This window comes from Dipodomys merriami, unplaced genomic scaffold (genome assembly GCF_024711535.1).
Source record: "Dipodomys merriami isolate MVZ:Mamm:240054 unplaced genomic scaffold, mDipMer1.0.p SCAF_54, whole genome shotgun sequence".
Lineage (NCBI taxonomy): Eukaryota > Metazoa > Chordata > Mammalia > Rodentia > Heteromyidae > Dipodomys > Dipodomys merriami.
The window spans coordinates 9,227,274-9,239,512 of NW_027206113.1; the positions used below are offsets into that span (position 1 = coordinate 9,227,274).

Consider the following 12,239-nt stretch of genomic DNA (forward strand, 5'->3'; position numbering starts at 1 on the left):
TTAAATTCCTTAATTCTCAGTTGTCTTACTTTCTGAGGTATAACATATAAGCAAGGGGACAAAGAAATATGCTTTTAGCAAATATCAGAAGAGTTCTCTGTGTCTATTAGAATTGTTGTTTTTGTTGATCATAGAGTTTGAACTTAGGGTCCAGGCACTGTCCCTGGGCTTTTTTGCTCAAGACTAGAGCCCTACCACATTGAGCCAAATTTCCACTTCCAGTTTTCTGGTGGTTAATTGGAGATAAGAGTCTCACAGACTTTCCTGCCAGGGCTGGATTTGAACCACAATTCTCAGATTTCAGCCTCCTGAGTAACAAGTATTACAGTCGTGGGCCACCAGCACCTGGCAGAAATTTTTTCTTTTTTCTTTTTTTAAATACTGTGAAATTTGCAGAGAAAGCAAGAAATTAGAATCTATTGTTGGGAGAGCAAATTAATTAAATGTTTTGTGGACAGCTTGACAAAGTACATTAAGTAATGAAATATGCCTCATCTTTGACCCAGCTAAATACATCTGAATATTCCTCAAAATAAGTCACAGAGAGAGGAAGATATTCTGGGCAAGCATGCCTCAGCACCATATGTCCGTCCTAGGCAAGGTCTGGAAAAATAACCTAGGTGATAAAATTATTACTGCATGTATTCAACTAACTGGAAAGCAATTCTTAAAATACTACATGCCTATTGAAAGGAAAAGGTATTCTTGACACAGGAAGCAAAACAAAAGCAAAGTGTTAAAAATAATAGAGTTATCTTGGGGTTCATTTCGCCTAGCATCATCTTTTCTGACCATCTCGGCTTGTCTCATATGTCTATAGTTCTAGCTATTCTGGAACCTAAAGCCAGAAGCTCACTTGAACTCTAGTTCAGGGCTCACCTAAGCAACATATTGAGATACTGTCTAAACACAAATAGCTGTCTTCATCTAACCAGACCATGCTCAAGAAATTATGTAGTCCCAAATGTTTGTATAAAGTACACTTAGGAAGAAGAGGTTCAGGTGTACCTTCACATACAAGGGTGACAGATAGGTAATGACAAATATTTAAGGCTTGAAGACAGAATTTTTATTGTGTTCACTATAAATGATGTATTTGAACAGATCAGACAGACAGATAGAATTGTGTCCATTCATTGAGCCTAAATCAGAATAAAACATACTTAATCGAATCCATTACATGTTACCACAAATTATAAGGCAGCTATCCAACCTGGGTCCTTGCATCCAGCATAAGGAGAATTCAGGTAAGAAGAAAACATATGTAAAGATGATCGAAGGGTTTAGTAGAAGAGAAAAATAACAAAGAGCACATATTATAGACACACCACAGAGAAAAGGGCAATTCGGCCCAGGTCAGCCATCTTGGCCATCTTCCTCATTACAGAGATTGGTCTTGGGTTAAATAGGGAGAATTGTAGACCTTGAAGATGGCTTTCCGATTGGTGGCTATCCTTTCTGTTTCTTGTAATGTTATGACTTCAAAGATTTATTGCCCCATCCTTATGTACTCAACATTTTGAGCATACTCTTTATTCTTCTGTAGCCCTCTTCGCCCATATCCATGTCAGCTAGCTTTGGTTTAGCAGCTGATCATGCCATCTGCCAGTTCTATAGACCACATGTTCTGATTGACTACTTTGCACTAACTCACACTAGAATTACTCTGATTTAAAAAATATGCCATGTTATACATGCATCTGAACAACATGTGGTAGCACATAGTACATTATGTATCAGGTAAAAATAGGGAATAAACATTTTCAGAACAAATACTGTAGTATATTCCCTAAAGTATTAAGTACTACAATTGTTTTATTGAAATGTATAATCATACATAACTGGTATTTTTGTCAATAAACCTGCTTTTATTTAGGAGGTAGTATGTACAGAAATAGCTCTTAGACATAATATTAAGTTATCGTAAAAAGAACTCCACTTCCATTTCTATTCAAGATGGGTAATTTAGGTATCAATTCCCTCACTTTCTAGAGCAATGAGTTCTCTTCTTCATAGGCAGAACACAGATTCTGATAGCCTTCTTGCTTTAGAGCTGGCCCTGACATCACCCTGACACACTGGCATGGCTTTTTCTTCCCACCAGGTTTCTATCAGATAGGGAAGCTTTATGGTTGCACACTGAAGACTGACCACCCCAATCTCCAGTCCATGTCTCCCAACTTGAGATAGGATATTCCTTACAGTACCTGAAGTCCATTAGTCCATTAGTCCATTATCTATCTATCTATCTATCTATCTATCTATCTATCTATCTATCTATCTATCTATCTATCTATCTATCTATCTATCTATCTATCTATCTATCTATCTATCTATCTATCTATCTATCTATCTATCTATCTATCTGTCTGTCTGTCTGTCTGTCTATCTACCTATCTATCTATCTATCTATCTATCTATCTATCTATCTATCTATCTATCTATCTATCTATCTATCTATCTATCTATCTATCTATCTATCTATCTATCTATCTATCTATCTATCTATCTATCTATCTATCTATCTATCTATCTATCTATCTATCTTTCTGTCTGTCTGTCTGTCTATCTATGCTCTATTTTGTGTGCCAGTACTGGAGTTTGAACAGAAAGCCTCATGCTCTTCCTTAGCTGTTTTTGTTCAAGGTTGTCAGCCTCCCATTTTAGCCACACTTCTGCTTCCAATATTTTGCTGGTTAATTAAATATAAGAGGCTATAGACTTTCCTGCCCAGGGTGGCTTTGAAACACAATCCTCAGATCTCATCCTTCCAAGTAGCTAGGATTACAAATGTGAGCCACCCCTGGGTGACTTCTTATCTTCATACACCTCCTATGGTTTGTGTCATCACCCAAAGGGCTTCTAGCCATAGAAAGCTTACCCATTCTGTCCATGGTTTCAAGATGGAGGCAGCCAAAACTGACAGTCTCAAAGCCTGTGATTTCATCCCACTAGACCCTACCGAAGCCTTCACCACATGAGGCATCTCCCTGCCATATTCTAGCTCCAATCTTTTTATATCCTTTCTCCCTTTTCTCACCTTCTACCCAGACATGCATAATCTCATCATTACCTTGGAACTAGTCATCTATCCATCCCATTCCTGGCATTTAAAGAACCCCTGGATTCCAATAGCTCAAGCCTGTATTCCTAGCAACTCAGGAGTCTGAGATCTGAGGATTGTGGGTCAAAGTCAGCTTAGTAAGAGTGAAGCCCACGAGAACCTTACCTTCACTTAACTACTAGAAGTTGAGCTGTGGTTCAAGTGACAGAACACGCTAGCATTAAGTAATAAAGTTCAGGGACCATGTACAGGCCCAGGTCTCTTGTGCATGTACACAAATACGCATGAAAACACATAATGTAATCTGGTTTTATTGTTTGGTGTTTGAATAAGGCTACTTGTTTACAACCTTAGGAAAGAGCACATTTCAGTTGCTTTTTCTACAGTGAACTTGGATGTAAGTCCTGTGTTGTCCTCAAACCCCTGAGTTTCAACAACTGAATATTACAAGTACTGGGATGTTATGCCTGAATGAAATCAACTGATGGTTGAGTCTGCCTTTGCCAGCTGACACTGTCCACAGGGTACTTCTAGTCTTTAGACACTTCCTATGGAAGTGACTGTCCCTTGTAATGTAAAGACTTTTCAGCGGGGGGGGGGAGGGTGTTGGGCTGGTAGGGATGGTAAGGGGAAAAAAAGGAGGCAACAATGCTTAATAAGAAATGTACTCATTACCTTGTTCATGTAATTGTAACCCCTCTGTACAATGTTTTCACAATAAAACTTACTAATAATAAAACAAACAAACAAAAAAGACTTTTCTGCCCCCTGGCTCCTGAAACCTCCTCTGAAGTTTTCTTCCTCCTGTTGTCAGGATTCAGCTCATGTGTGCTCCTCTCCAAAAGGCTGAGCAAGCTTTCTTGGAAGATGCATTCTGTCTCCAGGGAGAATGAGACATAATACCTCTTTGGGCAGTAACTCAGGTTTCTGCCCAATCCCATCTGCCAGGATTTTGACTCTGCACTCAGAGCTGCAGCTAATATGGAATGAATGAAAAAGACAACAGTGAAAAAGAAGACCTCCCAAAAGAGCTTAGAGAAAGAGTCATAGATTGGAAATTGCTTGGAATATGGTCTTCCGTCCATGAGGCCTCTCCATTTACTAGCTAGCATTCCTGGGCTGGAGTGCCTCTTTGTGGCTCCACCCTTGGTCATGTATACAATTCCTATATTGCCAATGTAACATCAAAAGCTGATGTTCCCAGGGACATTGGAGGGGACAGCAAGAGGTAGCTACCTATTACTTACACACAAACTACTTAGGCTGTCTAAAGAAATGAAGTCTGGTCATTTGTAGCATTGTGTTGGCAAATTCACCATCTATGGATGGGAGTGCACCTTAATCCTAGTGGAGCTAGAAGAGTCATACAAACGGATTACCCTGAAGCTTTGAGCAGAGCTAGCTGTTGCTGCTGGCTTCTCGACTATTTTGTCTTTGAAGTACCAAGAAATTGATGAAAACATCAGCACATCAAAGCAATTCTCAGTGTTCTTTTGTCACAAGAGTTCCAAAATAAGTTTCCAGCAATAGTTTTGCAAAAGCTTTGGCTGCTCTGTCCCCAGGAGAGACGTCACCTGCCCAAAGTGCCTATTGGACCTGGACATCATCTTAGAAACCAGCTCATCTGGGCTTGTTTGAGGGCTCTCGAGGTAGAGGCGGGGGTGGGAAGTTGATATCCCCAGACCTTATGTCTTTTATCGAGGCATTATCTCTTATTATAATGGTCTCTTTTCTTTTCAGTGAATATCAAGTGTTGTCCTGAATACTGGGTACAAAGCTGTGAACAGAATGAGGTACTTTCATCATGGGGCTTATTTATTGCTGCAAAGCCTAATGCATCATAAATAAGTGGAGATTATGCAGAATATTATGAGAAAAAGGCATGGTAAGGAAAGCCAAACTGTATGATTTCACAATTGAGGGATGTGTAGCTTATACACAAAGCCCAAAAAACAAACAGCTTTAATGTTGTTTCTCTTTTTTTTTTTTTTGGTGGTAGTAGGGCTTGAACTTTGGGATTGGGCGTTGTCCTTGTGCTCTTCAGCTGAGGTTGAGAACTCTATTTGGTTTTCTGGTGATTATTTGGAGATAAGAATCACAGGGAGGGCTGGGAAGGTGGCTCAGTGGTAGAGAGCTCTCCTTGCATGCTTGAGGCCCTGTGTTCGATTCTTCAGCACCACATAAGCAGAAAAAAAAAAGCCAGAAGTGGCGCTGTGGCTCAAGTGGTAGAGTGCTAGCCTTGAGCTGAAGAGCTGAGGGACAGCACCCAGGCCCAGAGTTCAGGCCCCACCACCCGACCCCCACGCCAAAATAAAAAAGAATTGCAGGGAGTTTCCTGCCCATGCTGGTTTTGAATCGTGATCCTCAGATCAGCCTCCTCAGTAGCTAGGTTTACAGGTGTGAACCACTGGTGCCTGGCTAATGTTGCTTCTTACTTGCTCACCTTTGGTGCCAACGACCTCCATGAGTCAAATCTCGAAGTGTCAAATTGAGAACTATCTTGTACTTTGAGAAGTTATAGGGAAATAAAAAATTCAGAGATATATGCCACAGGTTAGGGAGTCAAAGTTGGATTTGAATGTTTTGTCTCCCTTTGGGTGAATGCTTCCTCTTTAAAGATTTAACACTTTTCTCAAAAACAAAACCAAAAAATATGGGATGGATATACTTAAGCCATATCTTGTCTTGAAAGCCTTCTTGTTTTGAAATTATTTTAAACTCAAAGAAGAGTTGCAAAGAGTAGTGAGAGTTCCCACATACTTCTTCACTGCTTTTTTATTATGAACATACTATTAACATCTTATATAACCACTCTCATTTACTGATTCTAAGACATTCACATTTGCACAATATTTTCAAGCTCCAGATGTTATTTGAATTGTATCATATCCCTCTCTAATGTCTTTGTGTATGTGTTCTTGTATTAAAGTACTGATGGCCACAAAAAGGGGTCAGAAATCATTTTTTCCTTACCTGAAAAGGAAGAGGCATGGGACATAGTTCTAACAGTGTGTAAGTGTGGAGACTGCACATTTTGGAAATGGTTACAAGCCTTATTAAAAGAACTATCTAGTTAATAAAAGTTGTCACCCTGGTCAATTGTCCTGGGCCACTGCCTCAAATGTTGCCTTAAAAACCAGCTGGACACCCGCCTATCAAGCCTATGCCACATATCCTTAACCAGTCTTAGTAGAAATTTGCAGCCCAGAAAAATGTGTGATAACCCTTTTGAGTCAGTGTGGGACCCTGCTGCTGCTTCTACCCACCCTTCTGGATAAAGTTCAAGGACGGCCTTATAGTCATCTGGAAGGAAATCTATGTTGTCATCCTGACCATGTTGACCATAGTGACAGTGGACTGGACTCCTGCCTGACTCCATCACCTCTGACTGCTTCCCAGTGGAAAGCTGCTTTGGATCTGCTGAAACTGAGTCTGTGGTATATTATTTCAGTGATATCCAGTAACTCTCTCTATTCCCACAGTAGATATTGAGGGCAAGGATGATATCACTGGCTTGCCTCAGGCACTTCAAGGATTAGGAAACTAGAAATCCACTCTACAATCAAATCCTTGCTTGGTTTGGGTTTGGTAAAAGGCCGCTTCCAACAATAGCTATAAAGGAGAGATCTTTATCAATGGAGGTAGTAGGAGGAATGAAACTCACCCCTGCTATTAGAATTAAAAATTTAACAAAATTCTCCACCCAAGGGATGCCTTGAGGCAGTTCTGATAACCTGGTTCCTCAAGCCAAAGAAGCAAAATGGGCCCAAAAGCCACAAAGAAACTCAGGGAAAGAAAGAGTGTAGTAAAGAAAGCCTTAGAAAGGAATTGAAAAAAAATCTCATCTGGATTAAAAAAAAAAAAGATATAAAAATAAGGATTGTCTTAAAATGTTTGTCACAGTGAAAAGGGGAAGAAGACAAACCCCAGAAAGTTTAAGTATGTAACAAATGGTAGGAGTATGTCTTAAAAATGAAGCTTATGAGTAAGTTGGTATGAAATTAAACTAGCTTTCATATACATAGAGTCAGGATGGGTGAATTGATGTGGAACTATTCTTTATGTTTATCTGTATGGTAGGGAGGAAGGATATGCCCACTTCAATCTAGATGCTGGTTTAGCTAATTAGAGCAGCCAGGTAGACTCGTTGTGAGAGGGGATTCTCTTAAATTTACCATGACTGAATGACTCCTTCCCTTTGCCCTTTTGCGCTCCCATTGCATTGTCTATTCCAAAGGGTTTATGCCCTGTGAAATGATGTTTGGCAGACCATCCTTCTTGTATCCTCGCTTAAAAACTGCAATGTTGACATAGATGACTGCTCCAGTCTTTACAGGCACTGCAGACTGTTCAACAGGAACTCCATTCCCAATTTCAGGCACTCCTGCAGGCAGCCCCTGTAGTTGGCCCTAATTACTGATCATGAGACACTGTGTGGGTCATATGACATAAAAAAAACTAACTATCCTCAGTGGAAAGGACCTTATACTGCTATCCTAACAGCTCCAACCACTGTCAAGGTGAATGGGATCTGGTCCTGGATCCACGCTTCACCACTTAAGGTGGCCCTGCTACCAGAAGAGACAAATGGATGGACCCTGAAAAGCCTCTCAAGCTAAGACTCATCTCATCATAATTTTTCATTTATGCTTCTGTGCTCTAAATGATGTTAACTACCACTGGCAGTTTAAAATCAGAGACAAGGGGACAGTTTTCTTACTTCTGCTATTGTAATGTCCCTGATTGTAGCAATTTAATTTTACCAACCAACTCAACTTGTGGAATATGACAAACTGCTTCAGGTATCTTGATGTCACACCCCTTCTCCTACTATGTTCTGGTGCAATGGAAGCCTATGGTCATACATTAATCCAACCTTGGCCTCTTGGATTTTGATAACAGCAGTTCCCCAATTAAATCTTTATACCAAAAGTGAAAATTTTCAGAGATTGTTATGCCACCTCTTAACCAAGAGGACAGATTTTATTCCTATAATGTTAGGGATGAGTCTGGTTACCTCTGTTGGAGGAGCAGCTTTTGCTGGAGGTGCTGTAAGACATAGTTTAAAACTTGCTCAAGAATTTGAGGAGAGGGTAGATGAGGATACTCATGCCTCTTCAGTGTCTCTGGCATGCATACAAAGACAACTGAACTCTCTAGCGGGGGTGGCCTTGCAGAATCATACGGCACTAGACCTTCTCACAGCTTCCAAAGAGGGAACCTATGTTTTTCTAAGGGAAGAGTGCTGATACTGTGTAAATGAATCACGGCTGGAGAAGAAAACATAAAGGTTGTAGGTAAACTGTGTGAAGGACTCCACCAGCATCCATCTGCTAAACTAGATCTAGTATGGGTTCAAAGCCTTTTGGCCTGGTGGCTAGTATCCCTAGCCACCAGCAATTATACTATTTCTTCTACTTGTTATTACTGGTTCCTGTGTGGTTAAGTCTTTGATATCACTTATAGAAAAAATAATTGGGACTGTCAAGCTGATGGCCCTTCAGGCCCAGTACAGCCTCCTGAGTCAGGAAAAAGAGTCAAGAATTTGACTCAGTTACAAAAAGAAAGGGGAATGTAAGGATCTCTTAGGATTAAAGACCCCAAGACCAAGCAAGGACACTGAGTCAGAATATTAACCTCTTATGGGGAACTGAGGAATGCAATAATCTCTTGCTTGAAACTGAGGAATGAAATAACAGGAAATTGCCATTGTAAAAGTCCCTTGTTTGGAAAAAAAAGTTGATGTTATCATACTAATAGAACTTTGCAGCTTGTACCTGCTTGTGTTTTTTGCCTTCATTAGCCTAGGCTGTGTTCATGTTTAGGGTCATAGTGTTAGCTCCCAAGTCTACACTGTGTCCCTGGCAGGACAACTTCTGTAACACCTAACAAACTTCTTTAATCTCTAAGCCCGCTTTGATGGACTCATTCTCAGACCCTGTAAGAATTGAAATAACAGTGATTAAGTTGTCTTAGATACTAATGAGGGGAATTTGTTTTAAGGATATCTCAGGTAACCTCAAAGTAAGAATAGAGTAGGATCAGACCTAAAATCTAGAAGTAGCCATGAACATCCATTGGCAACCTGGGAATGATTGTCTCCTGAACCCACATACCTGTTTCAGCATTCTCACTGTTAAGAAAATGGAGGAAAACAGAAAAGGAATAGGCCAGACTCAATGATCAACAGGTGGGGACTGTTTATTGCCAGCAAGGTGCATAGACCTTTCAGGTTTGGAGGTTGTTTGAGGGACTATATTTTGGATGGACTTATATAGGGCTTGTTTTCACAAAGAAGCAGAAAATAAAAAGTGGCTTATGCTCTCTTAGGCCACAAGGAGACTTCCTTGACCAGGCCCACAAGTTGAATGTTCTACACTGGATGAAGGGCTATTGTCCCCTGGGGACCAAGTGTTATATCCTTGGCCAGGCACTGATTGGAACCTGCCTGCTGACAGGCATGTGGCCACGCTTGTTTTCTTGTACCTGGTGTCTTGCTTGAGCTGGAGGAATTAGGCAGGAATCAATCTTTCACTCACTGTAACAAATTTTTCAAGCCAAATTGCACAGATTCCAGCCTGTTACCTTTCCTGCAGCAGAATGTGGGGACATCAGGTTATACAGTGCTGTGGCGTTTTAGTGAGAGCAATGAAAAGAGTCCCCAGTATGTGACTTCTGTTAGAGTCATAGGAACTCTTGAACAGAAAAGTGTTGGTAGCTAGTTGTGATTCAGCTAGCTGCAGAAGGTCTCTGGCATCTCTAAAGGAGAACTGGGTCTCTCTGTTGACTGCCACTGGCAGGTAAGAATGTTACTGTAACAGAATAGAGTTCTAATGCCTGTTCCCAGAGCTAGGGCTGGCTCTGATTAGTAGAACCAAAGGACGAGGCTTGGGAGTGGTAGAGGCTGGTGGTCAAATGAATCTAGCTGCTCAGCAGAAAATGGAATATGAATTTTACTAAGAAATACTGGAGCATCTCTTACTCATGAGATACCCTCAAATCAGGCTTTCACTGAGCTGGATGCAGAGCAAAACAAGCACAAAGCCACTGGTAACAACCAAAAACCAGCCCTGCTTCTATTCCCTGCAAACATTCTCCAGGAAATATTGCCACACCATGCAGAACAATTCCTACCAGATCTGCTGAGTTTCTGCTAGGCCCAAAAGTCGGGTTCCCTTTCCATTTTACTTTTCATTTTCAGTCTTTTTCTCTTGTTTGTTTTTCTATGAGATCTTCTTTTATTTGTATTTATACACACACACACACACACACACACACACACACACACACACACACACACACACACACACACACACACACACACGCATTTGTGAAAATACCTTACAGAGAAGTTACAATTACATGAGTACATGAGCAAGGTAATGAGTACATTTCTTATTAGGGATGGTAAGAGGAAACAAAGTGGGAGGCAACAATGCTTGATAAGAAATGTACCCATTACCTTTTATTTGTATTCTGTGACAAGTGATCTGAATTTTCCCTGTTACTGCTTCCAGCACATGCTGCCCTAGGTCCAATTGAACACTCTACCACAATGCCTGGACCTCTGCTGTAACAGCTTCACCTAGTCCTATAATTGAATCCCAGGAGGCTGGGAATATGGCTCAGTGATAGAATGCTTCCCTAGCATGCATGAATTCATGGGTTCGATTCCTCAGCAACACATAAGCAGAAAACACCAGAAGTGGTGCTGTGGCTCAAGTGGTACAGTGCTAGCCTTGAGTAAAAGAAGTTCAGGGGCAGTGAAAAGGCCCTGAGTTCAAGCCCCAGGACTGGCACAAAAAAGGAAAAAGAATTGAACCCCAGGGCTTCCGATGTCACATTTAGAAGGCATGTTTTCTTCCTACATTGTCTGTCATGTGTATCTACAGCTTTCTCTAACAAAGGTTTTTCATTGAAACTACAGTTGCTTACATCTTAGCCTTAGGATCTGATATAGGGATTGATCTCTGGGCAACAGGGCTGGTTGAAATGCAAGACATTTCCTTAGCACAATTCAAGGGCCTACTCTACTTGTTTTAATGTTCTGGGAAAGTTTTCTCTTTTTTTTTTTTTTTTTGGGTCCAGTCGTGGGGCCTGAACTCTGGGCCTGGGCACTGTCCCTCAGCTCTTCAGCTCAAGGCTAGCACTCTACCACTTAAGCCACAGCGCCCCTTCCGGGGTTTTCTTTTTGTTTATGTGGTGCTGAGGAATCAAACCCAGGCCCTCGAGCATGCAAGGCAAGCGCTCTACCACTGAGCCACCTTCCCAGCCCCTGGGAAAGTTTTATAAAGCAGTTTTGAAAGTTTGAAACAAGAAAGCACCAAGCTCATGGCTGGTCTCATTAACTATTGGGTGAAAACTCCAGAAAAGTGGTGGGAGGTGGGGATGTCTTCCTGCTTGGCCCATAGTAGCATGGCATGCAGCTCTTCTGCAATCAAGCATATTTCTACTGATCATATGTGGACATGGCCAGCTCATCCTGGTACTCTCCAGGTAGTATTTCTTAGGCACCAGGAACTCCATGTAATGAAGTTCAGGGAGTTTACACAGTGCAGAGAAGAGGCGCTTGAGGGTGCAGGCTCACAGCAGGTTAGCAAGGAACTTGAGCTCCTAGAGATAGAGGCAGGAACACAGGCCCAGGATCATCATGACCACATAGCTATGGGTAATAGCACACTCCACTGGGGTCCACACCCGCACTATCTGGGCAACCTGTTGCCGGAGCTTGAGGAAAGTAGAGGGATATAAATGAAGCAGATTGTGTCTACTGAGGTGCAACACATCCAGCTGGGCAGCATGGATACAGTCTGCCAAGAAGTTCATGTCCACATGGTTCAGAGCACAATTGGCCAGGTCCAGCATTCTCAATCATGTCCTGAACGGGCTGTAGAACATGGAATAATCAGCACTAATCAGGGGAGTTCCATGTGAGCAACAATGGATGTGAGCAATCCATCTGCTTGTCTGTCACAGAGAACAAAGACTACACCTAGCAGGGCAAGTCTTGTTCTTACCTGACTGCATGCAGTCTATGAAAATAGTTTGTGACACATGATGCTACATGAAATGCAAATGTCTGTGTCCATAAATATGGTTCACTGGGATGCAGGCTGGCTCCCTTGCTTTCAGACAGTCTACAGCTGCTGGGCTTGCTGTGTGGTTCAGAATTAAC

At 41.5% G+C, this 12,239-nt stretch overlaps 1 pseudogene; it reads right to left on the reverse strand.

The window, feature by feature from the left end:
• LOC138811611 (tubulin beta-2 chain-like) overlaps window positions 1-11,929 on the reverse strand; it is a 48,505-nt pseudogene extending 36,576 nt beyond the window's left edge.
• Window positions 11,930-12,239: the final 310 nt, after the last annotated feature.